General features: G+C 49.5%; 1 long non-coding RNA gene across 3 annotated transcripts; it reads left to right on the top strand.

The window, feature by feature from the left end:
* On the top strand, nt 1-26,882 carry LOC138846069 (uncharacterized). Of its 3 annotated transcripts, none has more exons than XR_016224000.1 (4): nt 1-292; nt 9,671-9,805; nt 25,299-25,517; nt 26,436-26,882. It is a non-coding gene; the product is annotated as an uncharacterized LOC138846069 (long non-coding RNA). The 3 variants fall into 3 exon arrangements; XR_011383450.2 differs by lacking the exon at nt 1-292 and adding an exon at nt 2,276-2,558; XR_016224001.1 differs by lacking the exons at nt 1-292; nt 9,671-9,805 and adding an exon at nt 22,110-22,247.
* The last annotated feature ends 705 nt before the right edge of the window (nt 26,883-27,587 follow it).

Below are 27,587 nucleotides of genomic sequence, written 5' to 3'. Positions count from 1 at the left end.
GTGGTCATCAGGCTCACACAAGGACAACAGCTCCACGGGCTCGGGCTCGGCCAGTTAATAACTCACTGCCGGGGAAATGGGAATTAAATGAAATGGGAGGCATATTTCGTGTGAGCTCTGGGGCACCTCTGACAGCAATTTGTGTCATCGCTCCGGGCAGATACTAAAGCTGTCTGGATTCTAATGGCCTGCCTGCCACACCGACCCTCTGGATCCGTTTTATGAACACGGTCGGCTTTGATTTATGCTGATTTTATTGCTTTGGTTTCTCTTCTGAGCTGAGCGGAGTGAGGTGCGTGCGGCGAACGGCTCCGTGAGGAATGAGGTTCTCAGCTGGTCTGTGTGGGGAAGCCTGGCCGCAGCCGTGTGTCCCCTCCGCTTTGCAGAGCTGGGCTGTCCTGCAGCAGAACTGCCCGCGCATGCGTGCCGAGCTGGCTCTGTCGGCTGTGCACTGTGCTTGGGAGGACCCTGTGGCGCACGGGGGTGAGCCGCCCCTTGGGACGCCAGCATCCCATGTCAGAGTGTTGGTTCGAGTACTGGCTGCTCCACTTCTGATTCAGCTCCCTACTAAGGTGAGCTGGAAAGGCAGCAGCAGGTGATGGCTGAGTTTTGGGCCCCTGCCACCCATGTGGGAGACCCAGCCGGCGTTCCCGGCTCCTGGCTTCAGCCCTGTCTAGATGCAGCCGTTGCAGCCATCTGCAGAGCGAGCCAGCTGACGGAAGAGCTCTCTCTTTCTTTGCATCACCCTGCCTTTCAAATAAATACATTAAAATTAATTTATGAATGAGGAGCCGCACATTTTGTACTGGGTCTTGAAAATTCTATAGCGCATCCCGAGTGTGTGTCCGTCTACATCTGCAGTTCTTTGTGCTGACCTCAGATGACCCTCCCAGGTCATTCTGTCCTTTTTCCTGCTCTGGGATGACCCCAACATCCTGACTGATAAAGACCCTCAAGGAGCCCTTGGCTGCTCTGTCCGATAGTCTCACAGCCCCATCGGCCAAAGTGTCTGAAAACACACAGAGAGGTAAATGGTCTGCTTACATGTACTATCTGGCTGTATCTCAAAATCCAATAGGTACCGCAGGAGGTATGCAGGGGACCCCTGGCCCATGTGTTCTTGTTTCACACTTCTGTAGAGACAGCACTGCTAACCAGCACTGGGCACCCCCAGAGTTGATGCTTTAATGAGATGTATGTGCATATTCCCATATTTATTCTTCTTTACCAGATGGTAGGGTAACTTACACGCTAATTTGAACTTTCCTCCTTTACCTAACTGTACATCTTAGAAGTCACAATTCCCTTTTGTTTGGATTTAACCATAGCTTGCGTCACAGTTCCCCAATGGATGGACACTTAGCTACGTCCAAACTTTTGCTCCTGTAAACAATATTCTGAGAGTAGGGTGGCCAGATTTAGCAAGTAAAAAAATACAGTTTGTCCAGCTGAATTTGAATTTCAGATAAATAATGAATAATTTCTTAGTGTAAGTGTGTCCCACATGTATGTCCCCAGAGGGTGGGCCATGTGGAGATAGAGTTACTGAAAAAAAGTCTTGTTGACTATCTGAAATTCCGATTTGGCCGGGCAGGCTGCGTTTTATCTGGCAAGCTGATTCTGGGACAAAGCCTTGCACCTAGTGAGGGCTCAGTGAAGATTTGTTGAGAGAAGGAATAAACACTCCCTCTTTGGAACGAAAGCTCATGAGGGCGATAGTTTGGCATGTCTGCTCAGTGCATGGACAGATGCCACAGTAAATTCCCCATGCATATTTCATTTGTCCCAAGACAGAAAATGTTGTAGAATAAATTCATTTCTTTAAAAGTCTGGTAGGTTCTGCTAAATTGCCCTCCAAAGGCCACCAACATCCCTCGGCCAAGTTGCCTAATTCTATTTCTCCTGTCACCTAAAGTCATTTAACCTTTGGGGAACTGGCCCCGGGAGGCTGCCCTAAATAGGGCTCAGAGAGAAACTGAAAGTGCCAACCCCATTATTGCAGCCCTGTGTGCCTGGTCCATCAATCCAGGCCAGGAAATGAGGAGTTTTAGATGCAAATGGTGGAGAGATAGCATCTGGCTCATCAGGGCCCCCAACTGTCCTGTTCCCAGAGGCCTCAGCGGAGCCTGGTGGCCCTGCCAGCTCCTGATGATGGATGGCTCACATTGGCGGGGCTGTCCCAGAGGCACACTCGAGTTCACTGTCCACCTGCCTCCCAGTCTTCCAATCTGTCATGAGCATGGGATGATTTAATCATCATAACGAGGCTGTTAGCGAGCACACAGTCCGCAGGCTCCAGTGGGAAGGCCGGTCCCACGTCTTCCCCCAGCTGATCCAAGCCATGTGGTCTCCATTTGCCGACCACAGAGATCGGGCTGGGGAAGGACCTGAGCTACAACACAGGGTTAGGCCTTTTGAACTAGGAGCCAGGAGGCCTGGACCTGGGTCCCTGTTCCACCAATTCCCAGCTGAGCGACCTCAGACAGCTTACTTAACTCTCTGAACATGTCAGCTCCCTCCGCAGTGACGTGGGATGAATAACTCCTAACAGCTCACAGGTTTGTCATGAAATTCAAATCAATAGTTGATGAAAGGATCTGTGAATGGAAAATGTTTAGGGGCTGGGAGTGTGGACGACCATGGTCTGGTGTGATTTCTGAGTTCCGATTGTTGCTGTCCTTAGTTTTACTAGCACACTTCAAAATTTCTCTCCAGGAGATCAACAACGTGGGAGGTAGGAGGTGGGGCTTGCCCTCTGCACAAGTTTGGAAAACAGTCAGGAAGTGGGTGTCTGGCGTGGTGCAGCAGGTTTGGCCATCTCTTCGGATGCCTGCATTCTACATCGGAGTGTGGGTTAGAGTCCCAGCTCCCTGCTAATGTGCCCGGGAAGCCGTCGACCATGCCCACGTACATGAGTCTCTGCCACCCACGTCAGAGACCTGGATGGAGTTCTTGGCTCTGGGCTTTTGCTTGGCCCAGCCCTGGCTGTTGTGGGCATTTGGGAAGACAGCCAGAGGATGGAGGATCTCTCTCTGTCTCCCTACTTTTCAAATACATTATTTTTTTTTTTTTTTTTTACAGGCAGAGTGGGCAGAGAGAGAGAGACAGAGAGAAAGGTCTTCCTTTGCCGTTGGTTCACCCTCCAATGGCCGCTGTGCTGTGGCCGGCGCACCGCGCTGATCCAATGGCAGGAGCCAGGTGCTTATCCTGGTCTCCCATGGGGTGCAGGGCCCAAGCACTTGGGCCATCCTCCACTGCACTCCCTGGCCACAGCAGAGAGCTGGCCTGGAAGAGGGGCAACCGGGACAGAATCCAGCACCCCGACTGGGACTAGAACCCGGTGTGCCGGCACCGCTAGGTGGAGGATTAGCCTATTGAGCCGCCGCGCCGGCCCAAATACATTAATTTTTAAAATAAACTATAAACTTTTATTTATTTATTTATTTGAGAGGCAGAGTTACAGATAGCGAGAGGGAGAGACAGAGAGAAAGGTCTTCAGTCCACTGGTTCACTCCCCAAATGGCTGCAATGACCGGAGCTGGGCTTATCTGAAGCCAGGGGCCAGGAGTTTCTTCCAGGTCTCCCATGTGGGTGCAGGGGCCCAAGCACTTGAGCCATCTTCCACTGCTTCCCTAGGCCATAGCAGAGAGCTGAATTGGAAGAGGAACATCCGGGACCAGAACCAGCACCCATATGAGATGCTGGCGCCACATGTAGAGGATTAACTTATTGTGCCACAGCACTGGCCCCAATAAATTATAATTTAAAAACATAAGCACCACCCTTGGTGACCCTGCTGTCTCTTCCTGGGATCGGCAGGGTCTCTGTTTCCCTTCTGTTAGTACGTAGTAGCCATAGGAGAGGCCGTCCACCCAGACAGTATTTACTCCATTAGTTTCCTGAGACCAGCCCAGGAGGCAGCCATGCAACCTAATTTAAGTTGGGGCTTCTCTCAAGTTCTCACCCTGGCACCTGAGATCCCTGGAGGAGAGGCCTGTTTGCAGTCTAAGAACCAGAGCCAATTTCTCAGCGCTGCTGGGGAGGGAAGCGGAAGAGCTGGGGAGGGTGTGGGTAGGGAAGTGAAAGCGGGGAGCTGCCTGGTCCCTGCCTGCCAGTCCTGGGGGTGTGGGCCTCGTCGTCCTTATTTCCCCTCTGATGTAAATGGAAAGGTAGCAAATCACTCTGTGTGTGTGTGTGTGTGTGTGAGAGAGAGAGAGAGAGAGAGAGAGAGAGAGAGAAAGAGAGAGAGAGAGGCAAGACATCACTGATCTAGCCAAAAGGAGCCCCTTATGGAGGACCAGGGACTTTGTGTCTCCCTGTGAGCTGCCAGAGAGCTGTGAATCCGCACGTCCAGAATAGCCCCCAGCACCACCCCGGTGTGAATTGCCCTGAAAGCTCACGTTGTGCCCTTACAGAGGCTCCAGCTGCCCTGGCAGAGGGTCTGACGGCTTCACACTCAGAAGTGGGAAATACCCACTAATGAAAGTGGGTTTGTCTGAGTTGCTGGAGGAGTCCCACAGGGGGAACAAACAAACAGACTTCACCTTCGTAGATCCAGACCTGCTCTCACCTGTTCCGCACCTGGGGGCAGGAATAAATTCCCGAGTCTAACACAGCAGGGAAGTGGGAGGTGGCTGGTGCCGGCTGCAGAAGAGCGTGTGCTGCCCAGAATTGACTTCCTTGGCCAAGAACACTTTGAGAAACTGCAGCGTGTTTGGGAATACAGAAGGTTCTGAAAATGGAATTTCCTAGTTAAAGAAAGGCTAATAAGGAAACTTTCTTTTTTAAATGTGTGTTGAAAATATTTCTACATTGTCCTGATCTGTGTGTCTAGCCCAGTGTGGCAATGGTAATCGGATGTTTCTTGATTTGTGGTTTGCAGCTTGCTTGGGAGTACTTGTACTCCGTACAAACTATGTCAATCAGTGACTTGGGATAAAATTAGGACAACACCCAAGGCTAAGTCTGAACTTCCAGTTTGGGGGAACAAAATATTGGCCTGTTCTGCTTTTGTACTTCCAGTTAAAAGGGAGACACTGTAACGAACAAAATTCAGTTATAGAAACAGTTTATGGGCCTGGCGCTGTGGTGTAGTGGACAAAGCTGCCGCCTACAGGGCTGGCATCCCATATGGATGCTGGTTTGAGTCCCAGTTGCTCCACTTCCAATACAGCTCTCTGCTATGGCCTGGGAAAGCAGTGGAAGATGGCCCAAGTGCCTGGGCCCCTGTACCCATGTGGGAGACCAGGAAGAAGCTCCTGGCTCCTGGCTTTGGATCGGCGCAGCTCTGGTCATTGCAGTCATTTGGTGAGTGAACCAGAGAATGGAAGACCTCTCTCGCTCTCTCTGCCTCTGCCTCCCTGTAACTCTGCCTTTCAAATAAATAAATAAATCTTAAACAAACAAACAAAACCCATTAGGTTGTCTGAGCCGCAGAGATTATATTGTGTGCTTGGCTTGTGCTTTTTTTTTATTTTTTTAAGATTTATTTATTTATTTGAAAGTCAGAGTTACACAGAGAGAGAAGGAGAGGCAGGCAGAGGCAGAGAGAGAGAGGGCTTCCATCTGCTGGTTCACTCCCCAGTTTGCCGCAATGGCTGGAGCTGCGCTGATCCTAAGCCAGGAGCTTCTTCTGGATCTCCCACGTGGGTGCAGGGACCCAAAGACTTGGGCCATCTTCTACTGCTATCCCAGGCCACAGCAGAGAGCTGGATCAAAGGTAGAGCAGCTGGGACTCAAACCAGCGTCCATATGGGATGCTGACGCTGCAGACTGGGGCTTTAACCCACTGCACCTCAGGCTGGCCCCGTAGGTTCTTTTCTTATCTCTCTTTTACAGATGAGAAGATTGAGGCCCAGAGAGGTTAAGTGACATGTCCTTTGTTACACAGTTAGGCAAAGGCAGAGTCAGAATTTGAACCCAGGCTTGAGAGACTACATTACGCTCTTGTGCCTGCAGAGACTGCTTGACCCCGGCTGGCACAGGACTCCCCCAGTTTTGGCACTGGAGGTCCTATGTCCTAGGAAACCCTCAGTGCCAGGCAACCTTGGATGCTCAATCACCTTGGCCTCCCAAAAACAGCTTTTCAAGGTCGGCTATTCTGTAAATAACACCGTAATCACCACTAGATCGCGTGGCATCCAGTTTGCTGATCGCTAACGAGATAGGGAGGTTGTGAAAATGACCTTGTTAGGCTCTTGCTATTAAAGTAAACTGGGTAATTTATGGAAAAAAAAATCTGTGGATTAGACAGAAACAGGAGCCAAAGAAAATAGTCCTAAATGAGCAATAATGACCAAGAAGAAGGGCTTGGCTGAGGGCTGGCCTCGTGAGGGCAAGTGCAGCTGCAAACGCTGAATCCTGAGGGTGAGGACTGGGATGGTAGCGTCTCCAACCCTGGCTGAGCACCATGCGCCGCGTGCAACCTCATCAGTTTCTTGGAGATGACTCATTCAACCCTCAGGCAGACATGGGAAGTCGGCACTGCTGTTACCTCACTTTACAGATGGCAACACTGAGGCTCAAATCAGTGGAGTCAGGAACGTCCTTGTAGCAGTCAAGGGAACAGCTGGTCTCAGGAGGGGATGCGGGTTCAAGCCTGTTGTCGTCTCAAAGGGTGCTTTCCAGGTGTCTCCTCCTTGCAGTGTTTCCAGAAGTTCTGCAGACAGAAGTCTTTCTCTGCCCTGTAGTCGGCCACATGTGGATTGGACCTCAGGATAAAGGCTGCGTGAGCGCCAGCTTGCCTTTCACTCACCAGGTTCTGTGGCTGCATTCAGTAAGATGCTGCTGCTTCTATTTTTTTTTTTTTTAAGATTTATTTATTTGAAAGCAGAGTTACAGAGAGGCAGAGAGAAAGAGAAAGAGAGAGAGGTCTTCCATCCACTGGTTCACTCCCCAGATGGCCACAATGGCTGGAGCTGGGCCGTTTGGAAGCCAAGAGTCAGGAGCTTCTTCCGGGTCTCCCACGTGGGCACAGGGGCCCAAGCATTTGGTTCATCTTCCACTGCCTTCCCAGGCCACAGCAGAGAGCTGGATTGGAAGTGGAACAGCTGGGACTTGAACTGGCACCCATATGGGATGCTGGCACTGCAAGCTGGGGCTTTACCCACTAGGCCACAGTGTCGCCCCCTAAGCTTCTTTTACATGCAGAATTTGCCTCATCTTCCAGGTTTTTCTCAATTGGCAAGAGTCCGGCATCTCCTGTGTGACTTGGCCAGACAATCAGATGTTAATGAGTGACTGATGAGAAAACATGGGAGCAATCAGTTCTGTCAGGTACCCTCCTGTGACATGAGAAGTTCAGGCCCCTGGGGAACGGCCAGTTTCATTTTTCTGCACCTTGCTGCATTATTCATGTATCATCCTCAGGGGCTTGCAATTAATTTGCATTTGTCCTGGTCTTTTATGAGAGGACCGCAAATGGCTCTCTTGCTAGCGTCCTGCAAACATATTTCCCTTTAAAATACTACCCTGCAATAGGTAGAAAAGACCTCTTTAGAGCTGAGTCAATACAGGAAAGTTGGAAGACCGTGAGTGTGCAAGACAGTGCTCATTTTCCATGAACTTTCTGCAGCCCTCCTATACACAAGGACTGTTCTGGAGAGAGTGGGGGCCTGATTTGCCAAAAAGGAGGCAGCTATCTTTGATTCTGCTGAATGATACAATGTTTCTAACAGGGGAGGGCAGCTAGGGCTTTTGCTTTTGTCTTATTGTAGTGTTATTTGCTTTTACTTGGCTGATGTGTGAAGTGTGACTTAGTAAGTGAAGTTGAACGGCCGGATAGCGTTCTGCATGCCTCTAAAACAATTGTGATAGAATACTCAGCATGCAATTTACCGTAGTAACCAGTTCTCAGTGTGCTGTTCAGTGGTGTGAAGTACATGCCCAAGAGGGTGTTACTATCACCACCATCTGTCCAGGGACCTCTTTTCATCTTGCAAAACTGAAACGCCATAGCCATTCAACAATGCCTACTTGTTCCTTATTTTTTGTTTTGCAATACATTTTAGGAAGGCCAGAAGGAGCATTAAAAAGGTGCATTTGCTGTGTGAAATGTTAAATGTTTGAAGAGATAGATGTGTTTACCCTAAATGGACATTATGCAATATGAACATACATAGAAGCAATTTTTTTATATGTGATTAAAAATAAAAAGTAAAAATATGGGCATTTGTCTTCCTTAATTGGCCCAGGTCTCTGCTCATCATTTCCAGGAAGAAACAAATAACCACATAGCTCATCCACTGCAGCAGGGTCAAGTGATTGAGCCCTCCCCCTGACACCTGTGGGCATGCAGGGGTCTTGGAGTCCCAATTCTCCAAGGCCTATTATGTTCAACGGCAAAGTCACTGGGTAATTAAGGACCCAGACAATAGTCAGGTGGGGCAGATGTTGGGCAGATCTTACTCTGAAGAAAGATCAGTGGCTACAATTGTTTTAAATTATTTATTTTAGGGGGCCGGCGCCATGGCACAGTAGGTTAAATCTCTGCCTGCGGCACTGGCATCTCATATGGGCGCCAGTTCTAGTCCCAGCTACTCGTCTTCCAATCCAGCTCTCTGCTATGGCCTGGGAAGGCAGTAGAAGATGGCCCAGTCCTTGGGCCCTGCACCCGCATGGGAGACCGGGAAGAAGCTCCTGGCTTTGGATTGGCGCAGCTCTGGCCATTGCAGCCATCTGGGGAGTAAACCAAAGGATGGAAGACCTTTATCTCTGCTTCTCCCTCTCACTGTCTGTAACTCTACCTCTCAAATAAATATATAAATAAATAAATCTTTAAAAATTTATTGATTTTATTTGAGAGACAGAGAGGAAGAGTGCTCTCATCCGCTAGTTCATTCTCCAAGTGCCCACAGTGGCTGAGGCTGGGCTAGGACAAAGCCAGGAGCTGGGAACCCAATCCAGGTCTGCCATGGGGGCCATCACTGCTGCCCCCCAGGGTGCTCATTAACAGGAAGCTGGGATTGGGAGGGAGCCAGGACTCGAACCCAGGCACTCCGATGTGGAATAGGGGTATCCCAAGTGGCATCTTGACTGCTAGGCCAAATGCCTGTTCCCAGGCAGATAGAATTATTTTTTAAGATTTATTTTATTTACTTGAAAGACAGAGATACAGAGAGAGGAAGAGAGAGGCAGATATATATATAGAGAGAGATCTTTCATCTGCTGATTCACTCCCCAGATGGCTGCAACAGCTGGGGCTAGGGCTGGGTCAGGCTGGAGCCAGGAGATTCACCCACATGGGTGGGGGTCCAAAGACTTGAGCCTTCTGCTGCTTTCCCAGGCACATTAGCAGGGAGCTGGATCAGAAGTGGAGCAACCAGGACTTGAGCTGGTGGCCATATGGGATGCTGGCTTTGTAGGCGGCAGCTTAATCCGTTATGCAATGCCAGCCCTGTAGATAGAATTTTTTTAAAAAATAGTTTTAAAAATATTTAAGGAGAACAGATGCTCCATTATAAAAACAATTTAAACTGTATAAGAGGATATCAAGAGAAAATTAGCTGTCTTTTTTGTTCTCTCCAGTTTCCAGATTAAATATGTACAAAAACGTGTCTCTACGTATGTTTGTATCCATCTGTATGTATCTATTCTTTTGAAAAGAAACAACAAGAAGGGAATATTCCTGTTCATAACACTTTGCTGCTTCCTGGCTGCCTTCTGTTCACAGCATGGATGGACCAAGATTCATTCAACTTTCCCCCACTGCTGTGGTTTGCCTGGAAAGGGTCACTGGCCTCAAGCTTGCTCTCCGGTGCAGCAGTGTTGAGGCGGAGGAACTTTTAAAGGCAAGATCTACTGGAAGGTAATTAGGTCTTCAGGGCCACACCCTGGGAGGGATTAATTCTGGTCTCCAGGTGTGCGCTAACTCTTACAAGAGTGGACTGTTATGAAGGGAGGCCACCCACGTGCATGACCCCCTCTGAATGCAGCCAATTCCCTTTCTGCTTCCCCATCACGTGTGACACAGGCAGGGGTCCCTTGTCACGAGCCAGCTCCCCTACACCCACCAGGACTCTGTGCTAAATAAACCTTTATTTTTTACAAATCACCCAACCTCATGAATTTTGTTATAGCAACACAAAATAGGCTCAGACACCTGGTGATGGGTGTTTGGACGGTGTGTGGATTTTTACTGTTATAAGCAATGCAGCAGTGAGCTTTCTTGTGCATCTGAAATATGGTTTTGCATGTTTCTGTGTACATGTCTGTAGGATAAATTCCTAGAAGTAAGATTCTTAAACAGGCTGGATATTACCAAATGCTGAAAGGTAAAATTTGAAGACAACGGCTGGTCTCCTGAGAAGTTTGCTTATGGCCTTGTGACTCTTAAGCTGAAGAGATCCCCACCTGGTGAGCGGTGAGAGCTGTGCACATAAGGAAAGCACACAGGGTCTTGGCTCCTGTGTATTTCAGCCTGGAGCTTTCTCTTACTGGGAATCTTTGCCCTCATTTTATTTATTGCTTTTATAATAATTTTATTTATTTATCTCAATTTTATTCAAATGACAGAGAGACGTCTTCCATCTGCTGGTTCACTCCTCAAATGCCTGCAGCAGCTGGGGCTGGGCCAGGCCGAAGTCAGGAGACCTAAGGCAATCCAAGTCTCTACACCGGTGGCAGGGACCCGACTGCTTGAGCCATCAACCGCTACCTCCCACCGTACGCTTTAGCAGGAAGTTGTATAAGAAGCAGCGTGGCTGGGGCTGAAACCAGGCACTGAGTGTGGGATGCAGATGTCCCAAACTGCACATTAACCGCTGTGCCAATGCCCACCTCTGCCTCCCCTGTAAGCTGCCAACCTGGCCTTCTGATTTCTGAGTCAGTCTCTCGATGTCCGTGAGTGTCCAGAGTCCTGGCAGACTGCTCACCGGCCTAGGGGGACCAGCCCAACCTGCAATTCAGTCTCTTCCCTCCAGGTTTGAGGAGGTTTGTGGTGACCCACCACACTTCACTGCTAAGAGGCCCTGCTTGAAACGCCTCCCCGGCACTTCCCCACCTCTCTTGGCACCTGCCCATGGTGGATGTTTCCAGAATGCCTCTTCGGTGGATTTAAACTGTGATGTGATTTGTCTCCTCTGTGAGTTGCAAACTCTTTGTAGACAGGCATTCGACCCACCCTGGAGTCTCCCACGGCACTGAGTCCACACTTGGTGCTCCGCTGCTCACTTGCTTGCTTGAATGACCAGTGCCTGGAGCCACCCTGAGGCCTGGATCAGTTTGAGGTCTCATTTTTCCTAAAGCCCAGGGGAACCCCATGCTCATCTTGGCAGACCTGGGGGAGTCTGTCCAAAGGTGTAAATGATCTCTCTCTGGGGGTTAGAATTTTTCTTTCCCCAGGATTGGGCCTTGTTGGAATATAGCCAGGAACTCAGATTGTCCAAGACAGATTTGAGTAGATTTGTGTCTGGCTGGCTCTGCCTGGTCAGGAGTAACAGAACAGAGTAAAGATTGCCGCTTAGGCATTAAAAGTGAAACACCACACCCAAAAAGGCCAAGCCTGTAGCCGGATGGGAACTGAGAGGCATTTCTTCTGCCTACCGCACTGGGTTCCTGCTTCTTCTACTGCTTCCTTGAAGTGGACACTTCAGACCTTTGTTCTTGAATGTAAAGTACGCACGCCCCACTCCCTTACGTATACTGCTGGTGGCCACAAGCTCTCTCCCTGCCTGACTCTTCATTCCTGCTGTGCGTGACCTGGGAACGGAGGACTGTCCTCCTGACTCATGGCGTCCTTCCTGCCCAGGATCTGTAAGGAAGTGTCTTTGAACTTGTGGATCTGTGCTTCCACCTGAAGAACAGAGGCTACCCTAGGCTGCGTTTTCCCCAGTGTGCAGCAGAAACACGAGGCCTGACTCCCAGGCAGGTGTAAACTGGACACAGGCCAGAGAAGAGGCACAAGGGCACCTGCCAGTATGAACACGTTTCCTGTGTTAGGGACCTCCTGGTTGTGGGACAGCAACTAAGCATTAGGCTGTCTGCCAGGTAAAAGACTTTCCCATGAAATGCATACTGCAACCACTCATGTGCAGACCCCCTGTTTCCTGAGATGACAGGGCTGCTAGCTGGACCCCCAGTTTAACTGGGGGCTTTCAAACCACCAGGGAGTGGGTGGGCATTGTGGTGCAGCTGGTTAAGCTGCAGTCTGTGATGTCTGCATCCCATAACAGAGTGTTTGTTGGAATCTTTCCATCCAGCTCCCTGCTAATGCACCTGGGAAGGCAGCAGATGATGGCCCAAGTACTTGAGTCCCTGCCACCCATGTGGGAGATGTGGACTGAGTTCCTGGCTCCTGTCTTTAGTCTGGCCTAGCTCTGGCTGTTGTGGGCATTTGGGGGGGAATAAACCAGGGGATGGAAGACTTCTGTCCCTCCGTCTCCTTCTCTTTCATTCTCCCTTTCAATTAAATAAGTAAACAAAAAAACCAAAAATACCAGGGAGCAGAAGCAGCTGTCAGGTGCCAGGGGAGTCAGTGACAGATGCCTTCTAGGGAGTGCAGGAATTTTCTGAAAACTTGGATTGGGAGGAGAAGGTTCCCCAAGTGAGAACCACACCTCTGCCTCCATTTACAGTTTGCTCTAACTTCTGCGTGTGACTTCTGAACTGATATTCTTCTGGTGACAAGGGAATAAAGCAATGACACGCCTGAATCATCTTCATGTGCTCAGGAGGAGAAATTGCTGGCGTGGCTTCGCTCAGAGAAAGGCGAGGTTTTTACTTCCATGGTCTTAGGCACTGGAATGTCCAGCTGCCTAATCAAATTAGCATCGCATGCCGCTGCGTGTAGCAAAAGTGGATCCTGGCTGTGTCCCACCCCTAAATCCCTTGCTAGCTCCTGCTATAATCATCTTTTTTCTTGAGTATGTTTGTGTTCATGTCACAGGCTTCTGACACAGCTGACTTCAGAAGCAAGACCTATCAGTGCTTCAAGGTTGGAGAATTTCTAGGGCTAGCAGGCACGGGTTTGAGGAACCATCTGCAGGGCTGGCGGGTGTGAGGAGTGCTTGTTTCATGCAGCAGGGAATTAAGGTCTCTGAACTTGTAGGACATGCACTGCTGAAGGGTAAAAATGCTCCCAGTTTGGGATGTAGCATTGTGTAGTATGGGAGACAACTCAAATTTAAGTGCCTCCTTTGCCCCTTAGCTGTGTTGCACAGGACAAGTCACTTCATGCCACTAAACCACATTTGTTGATTTGTTGTATGGTCTCTGAGCATTGGTAGCACATGGAATGAATGAAGGAGTTTACTGAGCAACTGCTATGTATTCTGGATGCAGCAGAGCTAAGGACCATGACCTTCGCTTTTAATTCAGAATTTCTATATCCTCTGTGTTTCCATCGCATTCTTCAAGTCTGCACAGGTTTGCCTGGGTGTGGCTTTGTTCGGCTGGTTCTTCACCCACCCAAATCCAGTGTAGACACACAGCTGAGAGTGCAGCGTTTCCTTCTGAACCCATGCCCCGAGGTACGGATGTTGTTTGGACACGTCCATCAGTGGGAACCCCAGCTTCCCACACGCTGTAGGAGACGGAGGCTGAAATGCGCGTGTCACATGGGCTGAGGGTCTGGGTTTGGTGCTTTGGTGCTGCTGCTTCCCATGTCCTCAGAGCTAAGATCTGGGTGACCAGGTGAACTTGGCCTGCAGTGTGAGCAGCTCGGCTCAGGAGTGACTCAGACCTCCAGGCCACACAGACCTCCCTGTTCTGTTCTACCAGTAACTCATTGCACAGAGTTACTGACCCAGCCTGGGCATGGAAGTGAATCTAGTGGAAGGGCCCTGGAATCTAGGACTTGGGATAAAGGGATGAGGAACTGAAATGTCCCAGGATACCCTCTTCATTCCCGGAGACTGGGAAGTTCACTGGCAGCTGGCAGCTAACTCCCTGGGGAAGGTATTTTCTCTCTCTGAGCTTCAGTTTTCTCACATGTAAAACAAGACTAATAATACAGTCCAATGCCACAATGAGATCTGTAACACTCACATTAAAAAAGAGCTGTATTTATGTGTTTGAAAGGCTGAGTGATGGGGAGCAAGAGAGAGGTCTTCCATCTACTGGTTCACTCCTTAAATGCCTGCCACAGCTGGAGCTGGGCCAGGCTGAAGCTTGGAGCTAGGAAACTCCGTCTGGGTCTCTCGCATGGGTGAAAGGGACTCAAGTACAGGTGCAGTCGCAGGAAGCTAGAAGGGAAGTGGAGTGGCCAGGCTTGAACCGACACTGGGATTTGGGATGCCAGTGTCTCAAGTGTTAGCTTAAGGGGCTGCAACATGATGCCCACTCTAGCTCTCATGTTTTGCTCTTCAATTTCATTAGTATTGGGAGCTGGAAAATGAGACAATCAGAAAACCTTTATTAATGGAAAGAAACTTAGTGACATACAATGTCTACTTTTCACACACCAAAAGTTTATAAAGCAGTTACTTTTATTTTTTATTTATTTTATTTATTTTTTGACAGAGTGGACAGTGAGAGAGAGAGACAGAGAGAAAGGTCTTCCTTTGCTGTTGGTTCACCCTCCAATGGCCATCGCGGCCAGTGCACTGCAACCAGCGCACCGCGCCGATCCGATGGCAGGAGCCAGGTGCTTCTCCTGGTCTCCCATGGGGTGCAGGGCCCAAGGACTTGGGCCATCTTCCACTGCACTCCTGGGCCACAGCTGGCCTGGAAGAGGGGCAACCGGGACAGAATCTGGCGCCCCAACCAGGACTAGAACCCGGTGTGCCGGCGCCGCAGGTGGAGGATTAGCCTAGTGAGCTGCGGTGCCAGCCAAAGCAGTTACTTTTACATCTAAATTATTTCCTAGGCAAAACTTAAATTCTGGGGGTTGGTGTTGTGGCTCAGTGAGTTAAGCAGCCGCCTGTGGCTCCAGTATCCCATAGGAACGCCATTCTGAGTTCTGCTGCTCTGATTCCAATCCAGCTCCCTGGGAAAGCAACAGAAGATGGCCCAAGTAGTTGGGCCTCTGCTACCCATGTGGGAGACCTGAATGAAGTTCCAGGCTCCTGGCTTCAGCTTGGCTCAGTCAATCCCAGCTGTTGTGGCCATTTAGGGTGTTGTGGCCATTTAGGGAATCAATCAGTGAATGGGGAAGATATGTCTGTCTCTGTCTCTCCATTTCTCTGTGTAGCTCTGCCTTCAAATAAACCTTAAAAAAAAAAAAAAGACCTACATTCTGGAATTCAGTGTCTAAACAGTTCTTATAAGCATGGTAAATGAAATTAAATATTAAAAATGTAAACTTAATATCCTGAAAAATATTATTATTACAGAATTGACAAAGAACACTAGGAATACAAGAACATAATTGAATGTGGAAATTTTCTGTTTTATGTAAAATAAGTTTAAAACTAAAAAGGGGAAGGGAAAAATTATAAATAATTTAGAAATGTATCGGAACAGATTTTGTGACACGGTGGTTAAGCCACCACTTGGGATTCCCTGCCACCCATATGGGAGATCCCAGTGGAGTTCCTGGCTTCGGCCTGGCCCAGTCAGTGGATGGAAGATCTCGATCTCTCTCTCTCTCTCTCTCTCTCTCTCTCTGCCTTTCAAATAAATAAAACCAAATAAATAAACTTTTAAAAATCAGAAATTTAAAACTATAATAAACATTTAAAACATATCATTATATATGCAATATAAAATATGCAAGAGGAGGTACAATTAATCCTTCTTTTCTGCTCACAGAAATATTCAGGTGATGCACAAAGAGCCTGTTTCCCTGTGATCTGGAGGAAGAAAGGCCTCCTTGTGAACAGCAGTGTTGGCTGGCATTTGCAGGTGGCTGTGAGTGACTGGCCCAGGCCATGGAAACTGGGACACTACGGCTCTTAGAAAGAGTTGGAGGATAGAGTTCAAGGCTGCCGCTGCCCTGCTCTGAAAAGCAGACAAAAGTGAGGCCCCATCACTCGGGGTCTGACCAAATGGTTCTGTTGCTTGTCTCCTCACCTCCTTGTAGCTTCTTGCAGTTCCTGCCTACTTCCTAGGAATGTAGTAACAACGGCTGAAACGTCTGTGTACCCAATACAGACTGGTGTGTTTCCCTTTTCCTATGGCTCAAAGTCTTTTCAAAAAAATCATGAGCACACATTGTTGACTATACACATTCCATTGAAAGGGCAGGCCACATGGCTCAAATACTGGTGGTGGTACCCTCTGATTTGTTTAAAACTGGCTTAGACGATCACACAATGATTCTGAATCTGGCCTGAGAAGCTCAATTTGAAATGTATCTCAGTGTTCTAAATACTTTCTTGGCCCATAGGAGTCAGGCATGCTAGAGCACGTTTGAAGATCTACATCTATTCCATGAAAATATATAAAATCCTTATATTAGTTACCATGTAGTACACAGACACATGGACGCAATTATAGTGTATGGTATGCCAAAGGCTCAAAACGGCAGAGCAGTTATCTAAATGGTAGTTTAGAATTTCCAAATTACTACCTTTTCCTAGGAAGTTCATGTCCTTATGTCATTGCCAACCCAATAAAAAAAAAAAAAAAAAAGGAGGAAATACAGTTTATATAATCTGAATGTGCAGTCTCCATCACACAGTGGAAGAGCTGTAACCAGCCACGTGGCTTTGGGCAAACCACTTGACCTGAGCAGTTTAAAGAACATTTGTGTGCTACCACGTGCAAAGCTTTGTGATGGACTTCTGGGAGATGACTGGATATGTCTTTTTTTTTTTTAAGATTTATTTATTTGAAAGGCAGAGTTACAGAGAGGCACAGAGAGAGAGAGAGAGAGAGAGAGGTCTTCCAACAGCTGGTTCGCTCCCCAGATGGCTGCAACAGCCAGAGCTAGGCCGATTGGAAGCCAGGAGCCAGGAGCTTCTTCCAGGTCTCCCACATGGGTGCAGGGGCCCAAGGACTTGGGCCATCTTCCATTGCTTTCCCAGGCCATAACAGAGAACTGGATTGGAAGTGGAGCAGCCGGCCCTGCAGGTGGTGGCTTTACTACCCACTATGCCACAGCGCCAGCCCTGCTTTTTTGCTTTGTTTTGCTTTTGTTTTTAAGGGAAAAGGCTTATTGTCCTTATTGTCAGCTGGGGGAAACCCAATAGGCTGCCTCACTGTGCAAGAGAGAACAGCAGCCTGTCCTGGGAAAACAGGTCTTATACAGCTTTGCAGAGGTAAGAAGTGGCAAGAGAGGGAGTGGCAAATCCTGTTAGGGTGGGGGTGGAGCTGACGCTTGTGACTGGGCCATTTGGTCACATGACTTCTAGTAAGCCAGGCTGGGCTTAGGAAGATGGTACCATTTTACTATCATTCCCCTCTTTTGTTTTTTATAAAGCAAGTGTTGTATGGGATTACATTGGCCCCAAAAGTCCAGGAGGGGTGGAGGGACAATGACCTGTCTTCTGGAGCTCCTTCCTGCTGACATGGGGTGACAGGTTACTCTCCGCTGGCATGGGCGATGTCTGAAGTGGTGATGTCCTGGGTGGGGAGCCAAGTAGATCCCTGTAGCAGCAGCATTTGGTTGACCACCTGGCTGGTGAAGGCTTTGGTTTGTTCCATCATCACCTCCTGTAAACACTGTTAGTGAGGTGATTCGGCTTTGGGGACCTCAGATGGTGCCAGCGGGGGTCTCAGTGACCTGGGGACTTCCTCTTGTAACTGCTGTTTGGAGTTGGTTGGTTGAGATCACGTGGTAGCCCAAAGCTGCTTCTGAGATCACTACCGGGGAGAGGGAGGCTGCAAAGCTGATCCCAGCCAGGACTGGGAGAAGGGCTGCTGTCTCTCGTGGGGAGAGGGGTTTGTCTGTGGAACAAGTCTGGACAATCATACATTAAGTGGGGGAGAGGGCCATCAATACACACAGGTCGGGAGTAGGGCCTCTGATGTAAGAGTAGAGGCTATGATTACAAAGGAATGAGGCCTGGAGTGGGCTAGACAGGGTCTAGAACAAAGGGCAGAGTCATTATTGGAGGACCTAAGAGCTGCTTCTAAACCACGACTAAGTTTTCTGATTGAGAGGCAAATAGAAACTGACAGAAGGGCTTGAAAATAATCCGGTGGGCTTTAAGGCCTTGCCAGTTATGAAGCCCAGACCTGCCCATCTCTTCACATGGGAGGTGAGAATTTCCTTGGGGAAGGCACCCTGTTGACTTCCATTACCCAGCTGGCCTGGGAGGGGAGCTGGTCAGATAAAGGCAGGTGGCCTAATAGGAAACTTAACAGTTCTGCCTGCAGTGTTGCCGACCCTACTTGGCCGTCCACCCAGCAGTGGTGGTTACTTTGGAAGCTGGGCAGAGAGAAGGGCTTTTCAGCTTAGAGCCAACAAGGTCTGTGGCTCTGATCTGGGTGTCCTTTGACTCCAGGGCAGTTCCGTTTCCAGGGACCCAACTCCTGGCTGCCAGAGCTGCCAGGGCTCTCCAAAGGCTGACTTCTGTGTGCCTCTGAAGCTCCGAATTTCCACATTGAAAACCAACCCCATTTGCGGTGGACTGGGCTGTTGGGGCTCCTTGATGGCAGATCGCTGTGTGAAGCAGCCATTAATTGGCCTGCCACCTGGCCTCACACTGCTCCTGCTGCCTAGCTTGCTCCTCTTCCCTCCCTACCCCCCGGCTTCTGGTAAAGGAGACCACGGAGGCAGCCTTTACAAGGATGCAAGTCAACGGGGTGCTCAAGTCCCATCTCTAATCTCTGATGGTTGAAACTAGAAGTCTACGGTAGGATTTAAAAAAACATGTATCCCTTTTAGGCCTCTGGGCCTTTCTCTTTTTTTTTTTTTTTTTTTTTTTTTGACAGGCAGAGTGGACAGTGAGAGAGAGAGAGACAGAGAGAGAAAGGTCTTCCTTTGCCGTTGGTTCACCCTCCAATGGCCGCCGCTGCAGCCGGCGCACCGCGCTGATCCTGGCAGGAGCCAGGAGCCAGGTGCTTTTCCTGGTCTCCCATGGGGTGCAGGGCCCAAGCACCTGGGCCATCCTCCACTGCACTCCCTGGCCATAGCAGAGAGCTGGCCTGGAAGAGGGGCAACCGGGACAGAATCCGGCGCCCCAACCGGGACTAGAACCCGGTGTGCCGGCGCCGCAAGGTGGAGGATTAGCCTATTGAGCCACGGCGTCTGGGCCTTTCTCATTAAGATAACCATGTTGGGTAATGCAAGATCATTAGACTTTTTAATTTTTGGACATTTGTATCTGTAGCATTTTACATTATCATAACTTAAAATTTAACACCACTTCACATCTTGACAGTACCTGTAATATAATCCTAACAGCCTGATTAGTTGGTGTCTCTACAAGATGAGAAACATATCTCCTTTGATATTTCCAGGGGCCGAACTGAAAATATCAAAGTCCAAAGAATTTGTAATTTTGATTTTTTTTTTGGAATGCCTGTCAAGGATACCAAGGAGATTCCGGCTCCAGTTTTAAAACATTTTTAAAAATTTATTTTCATTTTATTTGAAAGGCAGAGAAGAGAGAGACACACAGAGACTGGGGTGGGTTTGGGGGGAGAGAGATTTTCTATCTGCTGGTTCACTCCACAAATCCTACAAAAGTTAGGGCCTGGCCAAAGTCAAGAACCGGGAATTTAGTCAAGCTTTTCCATGTGCGTGGCACTGATACAAGTATTCGGGCCATTACCTGCTGCCCCACTGGGTACACATTAGCAGGAAGCTGGACTTGGAAGTGGAGCTGGGAGTCTAACCCAGGCATTCTAGTAAGGGATGCGGGCATCTTAAGTGGTATCTCTACCACTGTGACAAAAGCCCACTCTGACCTTGGCTTTACAGATAACTAAAGTTTATATCCTCATTAAACATCCAGCTGGAGCACTGATCAGGTAGCTGAAATGTAGGATTGGAGCTTGAGGTTATAGGGGCTAGAGATGAAGATTTGAGAGCTGCTGCCAGAGATAGTGGAACCTATTTGGGTCTATCAGCATGTAGACTCAGCTCTTAACTTAGTGACGCCCAAGTGACGGTGACTTCAGACAGATGTGCATTCCTTTCTTTCTCGCGTAGTTCAGGTGGAAGCTGGTACGGTGGCTCTGGGAGTGAGACTCGGGTTCTTCTTACCTGTTTGTCTTACTGAGCTCAGGGTCTTGCCTTTGTTTCCATGGTCAAAAGTGGCTGGGGCCATCACTGTGGCTCTCTTGGTTAATCCTCCGCCTGTGGCACTGGCATTCCATATGGGCGCCGGGTTCTAGTCCCGGTTGCTCCTCTTCCAGTCCAGCTCTCTGCTGTGGCCCGGGAGTGCAGTGGAGGATGGCCCAAGTGTTTGGGCCCCTGCACCCGCATGGGAGACCAGGAGAAGCACCTGGCTCCTGGCTTCGGATCGGCGCAGGGCTGGCCGTAGCAGCCATTTGGGGAGTGAACCAATGGAAGGAAGACTTTTCTTTCTGTCTCTCTCCCTCACTGTCTATAACTCTACCTGTCAAATAAAAAAATTTTTAAAAAGTGGCTCAACACTAAAATATCTGTACTTTCAGCCAAAGGAAGAAGAAAGTGGGGGAAAGTAAGAGCTGAAAGTACAGTAACACAGGTCTTTGGCTAAATGCCCAGCTGCATACTGTAAAGTTTATGTTTCTATGGTCCCTTGCAGATAAGTGGCCAATGAGAGGTGAGAACATTTCTAGGTCCATTCTGTAAACATGTTTTGAACATCAATATGTCTCACAAGCTGAGTCACACAGCACAGCATTATGAAATCTAAATGAAAGGCAAGTCTTTTGCAGAAGGGGTTTCACGACTCTACAGACGGGTCAAGCAGGGTGAGAACAGAAGGCAGGAGGGCAGCCGTCCTCAATCAGGGCTGAGGTTGCCCCCAAGGGGATATTTGGCAAAGCCTAGAGACTAGTGACATTACATTACAGCTACGTGTGTGTGCCTGCTGCTGGCGTCTAGACAGAAGCCAGGGAAGACGCTCAACATTCCGATGCACAGGAAAACCCCAACTCCAAAGTGTGATCCTGACTCAAATGTCGACAGCGCTGAGGCTGAGAGACATACAGGAGGAGGTTAGGACAGTGGTCCCAAACTTTGTTGCACTTCAGAACCATCGGTGGAGTTTTAAAACAGTCCTGATGCCAAAGTCAAACCCACACCAATAAACGCAGATTATCTCAGGGTAGGCATCTGGAATCCATGTTTTTTTATTATTATTGTTATTAATTTTTTTTTTGACAGGCAGAGTGGACAGTGAGAGAGAGAGACAGAGAGAAAGGTCTTCCTTTGCCGTTGGTTCACCCTCCAATGGCCGCCGCAGCCGGCGCACTACGGCCAGCGCACCGCGCTGATCTGAAGGCAGGAGCCAGGTGCTTATCCTGGTCTCCCATGGGGTGCAGGCCCCAGCACTTGGGCCATCCTCCACTGCACTCCCAGGCCACAGCAGAGAGCTGGCCTGGAAGAGGGGCAACCAGGACAGAATCCGGTGCCCCGACTGGGACTAGAACCCGGTGTGCCGGCACCACAAGGCGGAGGATTAGCCTATTGAGCCGTGGTGCCGGCCCCCATGTTTTTATTTTTAAAACTTAACTTTTCAAGAATTTATTCACTTGAAAGACAGAGACAGGCAAAAAGATGGACAAAGCTCCCGTCCACTGGTTCATTCTCAAAATGGCCACAGTGGCTCGGGCTGGGCTGGGTATGAAGCCAGGAGCTGGAAAACACAATCAGGTCTCCCTTGGGCAGCAGGAACCTAACTACCAAAGCCGTCTCCACTGCCTCCCAGGGCCTGCATTGGCAGGAAGAGCCAAAGCAGGGAATCAAACCCAGGCACTTCCCTTGTCTGTTGTAAATGGTCCCACGTGACCCTGATGTGACTCCCAGTTTGAGAACCACCTGGTTAGGAGGTAACTGGCAAACTCTCCGAGAGAGGTGTCAGCAATTACTAGCACACAGTGAGTCTCAACAGACAGCTGTTGCATAAATCAGGACATAAATGAATGACATCACGGAGGTAGAAGCAAATGGTCTAGGGGAAAAGCTGGGGCTGGCGTGGAAGTAGAACTTTGAGTATAGATCACTCTTGGCAAACTCTGGCTCTACCGTAGCTGGAGGGAGAAGCAGACAGAGGATTTCCTGTTTTTAGGTTGGCGGGGAGCGAGCATGCTTGTAGGAAGAGGGCGAGGAGTCAAGTGAGAGGAAAGGGGTGCGGACGTGAGCAATAAGAGACGTTGTCAGGGAGGGAAGAAGATGAAGAGTCCGCTGGAGGCTTGAGCTTTGGAAAGAGACACGTTCCTAGAGACAGAAGAGAACTCAGCTGGAGACACGCAGTAACCGTGAGATGGAGGTGAGGGCAGGGGTGAGGCTTGGGGATTATCAGATGCCTCCAGCTTCCCTTTAAGTGGGAGGGGAGATTTCAGAGAATGAGTCTGGTGGGGTTTTGGACTTGAGAGCTGAGTAGTCTTGGGTCAACTGTATGGAAAACCATCATTAAGAAGAGCTCAGGTCGGGGCTATTGTGGTGCGGCAGGTCATACTCATATCCGCTTTGACTGCTGGTTTCCATCCTGGCTGCTCCACTTCTGATCCAGCTCCCTGCTAATGCACCTGGCAAAGCAGCCGAAGATGGCCCAAATGCCTGAGTCCCTGTCAACCATGTGGGAGACCTGGATGGAGTTCTGGGCTTCTGGCTTTGGCCTGGCCTTGCCCCAGCTGTTGCAGCCATTTGGGAAGTGAACCAGTAGACGGAAGAGTCCTCTCTCTCTCTCTCTCTCTCTCTCTCTCTCTATATATATATATATATATATATCTCCTCACTCCTGTAACTCTACCTTTCAAATAAATAAATCAACCTTAAAACACACACACATACAGATACAATGAACTTAAAAAGCCCACATGGTGCTCAGGTGAGGTTTGATTGTGAATCCGTGCCAGTTCCATCAGCAGGATCTTGGGAGGGGGGAACAGGGCATTAGGAACTGCTTGTGGCGAGTACAGGAGGGACAGGAGAAAACCACAGAGGGAAGAATTCCTTGGCATTTGTTTGCAAATTCCAAGTGGCTTAGAATGAGGTCTAGACCAGTAGGAAATGTAAGTGAAATTAAGAGTGTTGATGGTTTGGAGAGGAGAGGAGAGGGTAGAGAGATGTAGACACACCAAGAGACTCAATGGTAGAGAAAAAGAAAAGAAAGTTCAGTGAGAACAACTTCAGATGTTGAGATCTGGGAGTGAAACCATTTCAAATAATGATAGACTCTGATGCAAGGATTTCATTCCATTATCTCTTATTTCAACTCTAAAACTATGAGAAATACAGGTGAATGAATATTGTGTCTACATCCAAATTTCCAAATAACTGACAGTGTGACCTGAATTAATCTGTATGCCACGAGAAACCTGTCTAGGTCCCAGTCCATGGGGGTGGACTGATACTACCTTGGGAATTTCTGTATGCGCTCCTGGAGTGAGGATGATCAATAATATCAGGCCACTGTATCTTCCACATGCTCTTTTTTTTAAAAAAAAAGATTTATTTATTTATTTGAAAGTCAGAGTTACACAGAGAGAAGAGAGAAGAGAGGGAGAGAGAGAGAGAGAGGGAGAGAGAGAGAGAGAGAGAGAGAAAGAGGTCTTCCATCCGATGGTTCACTCCCTAATTGGCTGCAACGGCTGGAGCTGTGCCAATCTGAAGCCAGGAGCCAGGAGCTTTTTCCGGGTCTCCCACACTGGTGCAGGGGCCCAAGGACTTGGGCCATCTTCTACTGCTTTCCCAGGCCATAGCAGAGAGCTGGACAGGAAGCGGAGCAGCTGGGTCTCGAACCGGCACCCATATGGGATGCTGGTGCTTCAGGCCAGGGCGTTAACCCACTACACCACAGCGCCGGCCCCTCTTCCATATACTCTTTTTTTTTTTTTTTTTTTTTTTTTGACAGGCAGAGTGGACAGTGAGAGAGAGAGACAGAGAGAGAAAGGTCTTCCTTTGCCGTTGGTTCACCCTCCAATGGCCGCCGCTGCAGCCGGCGCACCGCGCTGATCCGATGGCAGGAGCCAGGATCCAGGTGCTTTTCCTGGTCTCCCATGGGGTGCAGGGCCCAAGCACTTGGGCCATCCTCCACTGCACTCCCTGGCCATAGCAGAGAGCTGGCCTGGAAGAGGGGCAACCGGGACAGAATCCGGCGCCCCAACCGGGACTAGAACCCGGTGTGCCGGCGCCGCAAGGTGGAGGATTAGCCTATTGAGCCACGGCGCCGGCTTCCATATACTCTTATAGAAATTCTACTCACATCAACATTTCAAGTCGGCTGTGGGAGTCCGGGAAGACAGAGTCCTTCTGGGTCATGTAAAAGTAAATATATGACTAAGAAGAAAAGAAAAAACAAAAAAACCTTGCCGCACATACGCCCATGTGATGTTTTATCCTCACTTCCCCCATCCTCTCCATCAGCCACTCTGCAATAAAACCAGTAAAGTGGTGATGTCCTGGAACCAACTGCTTTGAAAGCTGAACCACAGGCTGTGTTTATGGGAGGGCTCAGACTCTGCACACTATTGTGAGGCAAAGAGGGTGCTTGTTAGGGACTTGTGCTCATCACTGAACCAGGAGGGGAACCCGGGCCCCTGAACTCTGTCTTTCTGCTGTGTTTCGAGAGCAGGCGTTTGGCCTCCTAATTGCCCCATATGCTGGCTTTATTTGGAGGCTCAGCTGGGTGGAGCGAGCTCTGAGAGGAGATGCATTCATTTTTAGTTACCTCACCAGATTGCTAATTCTCACTCTGGAGGCATAAATCACCATAATTACTGTAATCCCAGGACGGAGCGCGGCTCTCCTGGCACAAGGGCAGCGGCTACTGCCACCACCAGAGCTGCCCTACCTGGGGCTCGGAGCTGGGGCACTGGGGAAGGAGCTGCACTTGAGGGCTCTGCGGGGACTGCTCGGATGTGGGGTTCAAGGCATGCTGGGAACCCATTCTCCTTTACCTAGGGGTGCAGCTCCTGTGTTAGCGGCAAGAACTGCATGGGGTAGCAGGGACTTTTGGCCCTGGGCTTGCTGAATAGCTGTTGACTGCTTGGTTTGCAGACAGAGTCTCAACAGAGCCTCAGCCCCTTTCTCTTCCCTCTTCCCGAGCACTCACTTCTTGGTTTGGCTTGGTTTCTGCATCTCTCAGAGGAAAGCCTTAAAAGTTCCTAAAGGATGACTTCAAACAAACCAGAGGCTACAAACACAAGTGAAGGCCAAATACCATTAGAGAGAGAAAAAGCCCAATGTCACTTATTATTTTGTCAACTCTACTTGAAATAGCGATCAAAATTTCTTTCTGTTTGAAGACCAACCTAGGCGTGGGCGTCGTGGTGCAGTGAATTAAGCCATGGCTCGCGACACCTGTATCCCTTATCAGAGTACGAGTTCAAGCAATGCCTGCTCCGCTTCTGAACCCACTCCCTGCGAAAGCGCCTGAGAAAACAGTGGAAGATGACGGAAAAGTTCCTGAGCCGCTGCCGCCCACGCAGGAGACCCAGATGGGAGTCCTGGCTCCTGGTTTCATCCTGGCTCAGCCCTGCCTGTTGCGGCCATGTGGGGAGTGAACTAGTGGATGAAGACCTCTTTCTGTCTCTCTGTAAGTCTGCCTTTCAAATAAGTAAAGAAATATTCTTAAAAATACATAATAAATATATTATTAAATATTTATTATATAATAAATACATGTTCTTAAAAATACATAATAAAAATACATAAATAAATGAAAATTCCTTGCCATTCCCATAGAAGGAGAGGAGGCAAGTGTGGGAGAGAACGTTTTCTTTACAAGTGCACATCAAGGTGGCCTCTGGGTACCTGAATCTGTTTTTGCTGTGGCCTGATATTTTAAAGGCAGCCTTTAAGCGAAAGAGGAGAACTCTAACAAGAAAAAGCCTGCTGAGGAGGGACGTTTTTGCCTTGGAAAACCTGGAGCCTAAAGCATTCACTATTACTGGCGGCAGGTTGATGGCCTAGAAGAGAAGGAATTCTAGGTCAGGAACATTTTGTGCGAAACTGAGGCTGCACTTGGGCATTGGAAGATAAGGGCATTAGAAGACAAGTAATGGCTCGAGCAGGCTGGGCTGCCCTGCGGGGTCCCTGGCCCTGGGCTGCCCCTCCCCCAGCTGCCCTCATGCTTGGGCAGCAGCGCTGTGGCTTTGCCACGAAGCCCTCAGATGAGTCCCCTGGTTCCTCTGTGATGGTTTCCGCTCTCCTCCCTCCTGATCCTCAGCGAGGCCTCGGGTGAGGGGGCATGGCCACTCTCACCAGCTCCCAGGCCCAGTGCAGTCCCCTGGCATGAATGACAGCAGCTGTTTCCTAAAGTCACACACTTAGGAGCAAATTATTCTGACTGCGCCTGTAGGAGCCCACGCGCCCCTCCTAAGACCCCAGGTTTACCCTAGCAGGAAAGGCCAGGACCCTCTCGGTTGCAGCAAGACTGCTTTGTTCTGGTGATTTTTCCCGCCAGCTCTCCTTGGACGCCCTTAGATGACTTCCATCCTCTCCCCTGATCTAGGGTTGCAAAGAGGTTCAGTCCTCTCTTCCCTGCTGCCTACCTCCTCCCAACCCCCAGCTCTTACCCAAACACCGGCATCTGGGAACAGACTCTGGGCCAGAGTAGAAACACTGTGGGGGCGACGCTGTGGAGAAGCGGGTAAAGCTGACGCCTGCTATTCCCGCATCCCATATGGGCGCTGGTTTGAGACCCAGCTACTTCGGATCCAGCTCTCTGCTATGGCCTGGGAAAGCAGTGGAAGATGGCCCAAGTGCTTGGGCCCCTGCACCTGCGTGGGAGACCCAGAAGAAGCTCCTGGCTCCTGGCTTTGGATCAGCGCAGCTCGGGCCGTTGCAGCCATCTGGAGAGTGAAACAGCAGATGGAAGACTCTCTCTCTCTCTCTCTCTCTGCCTCTGCCCTCTCTATAACTCTGCCTTTCAAATAAATAGTTTTTTTAGAAAAGGAAATATTGTGGGAATGGACGACTGGGTTGAACACACACTACCAATCTAGCAGTAGGCATAAAAGCAACACCGTGGTTACTACTAGAATGGTGATGGGAAATAATTTCTTACCCAGCACGGGTGGAAGTGTGGGTAGGGACAGTATAGGCTATCTGTTTTAGTATTTTTTTGTGTGTGTGTGGCGGTAAAGCTAACCAATCATAACGAGCAATTAACGTTATCTGCTATTATATTAAACATACACGTAGCGCTCAAAGGACAGTTACAGGCCGTCCCTGCGGCTCACTAGGGTAATCCTCTGCCTTGCGGCGCCGGCACACCGGGTTCTAGCCCCGGTCGGGGCGCCGGATTCTGTCCCGGTTGCCCCTCTTCCAGGCCAGCTCTCTGCTGTGGCCAGGGAGTGCAGTGGGGGATGGCCCAAGTCCTTGGGCCCTGCACCTCATGGGAGACCAGGGTAAGTACCCGGCTCCTGCCATCGGATCAGCGCGGTACGCCGGCCGCACAGCGCTGGCCGCGGCGGCCATTGGAGAGTGAACCAACGGCAAAGGAAGACCTTTCTCTCTGTCTCTCTCACTGTCCACTCTGCCTGTCAAAAAAAAAAAAAAAAAAGGACAGTTACAATAGTTACAATACACTCGCATTCGAGGCGCGCTTGGTTCTCTTGAGAAGATGGACTCCCTGCGCGTAGAGCGCGGTCGCCCTCTACTG

The sequence above is a fragment of the Oryctolagus cuniculus genome, chromosome 17 (genome assembly GCF_051225735.1).
Source record: "Oryctolagus cuniculus isolate XC-2025 breed Fujian yellow rabbit chromosome 17, ASM5122573v1, whole genome shotgun sequence".
NCBI classification, from domain to species: Eukaryota; Metazoa; Chordata; class Mammalia; order Lagomorpha; family Leporidae; genus Oryctolagus; species Oryctolagus cuniculus.
The sequence above is the reverse complement of the archived record's forward strand: the minus strand, read 5'-3'. Positions and strand labels throughout refer to the sequence as shown.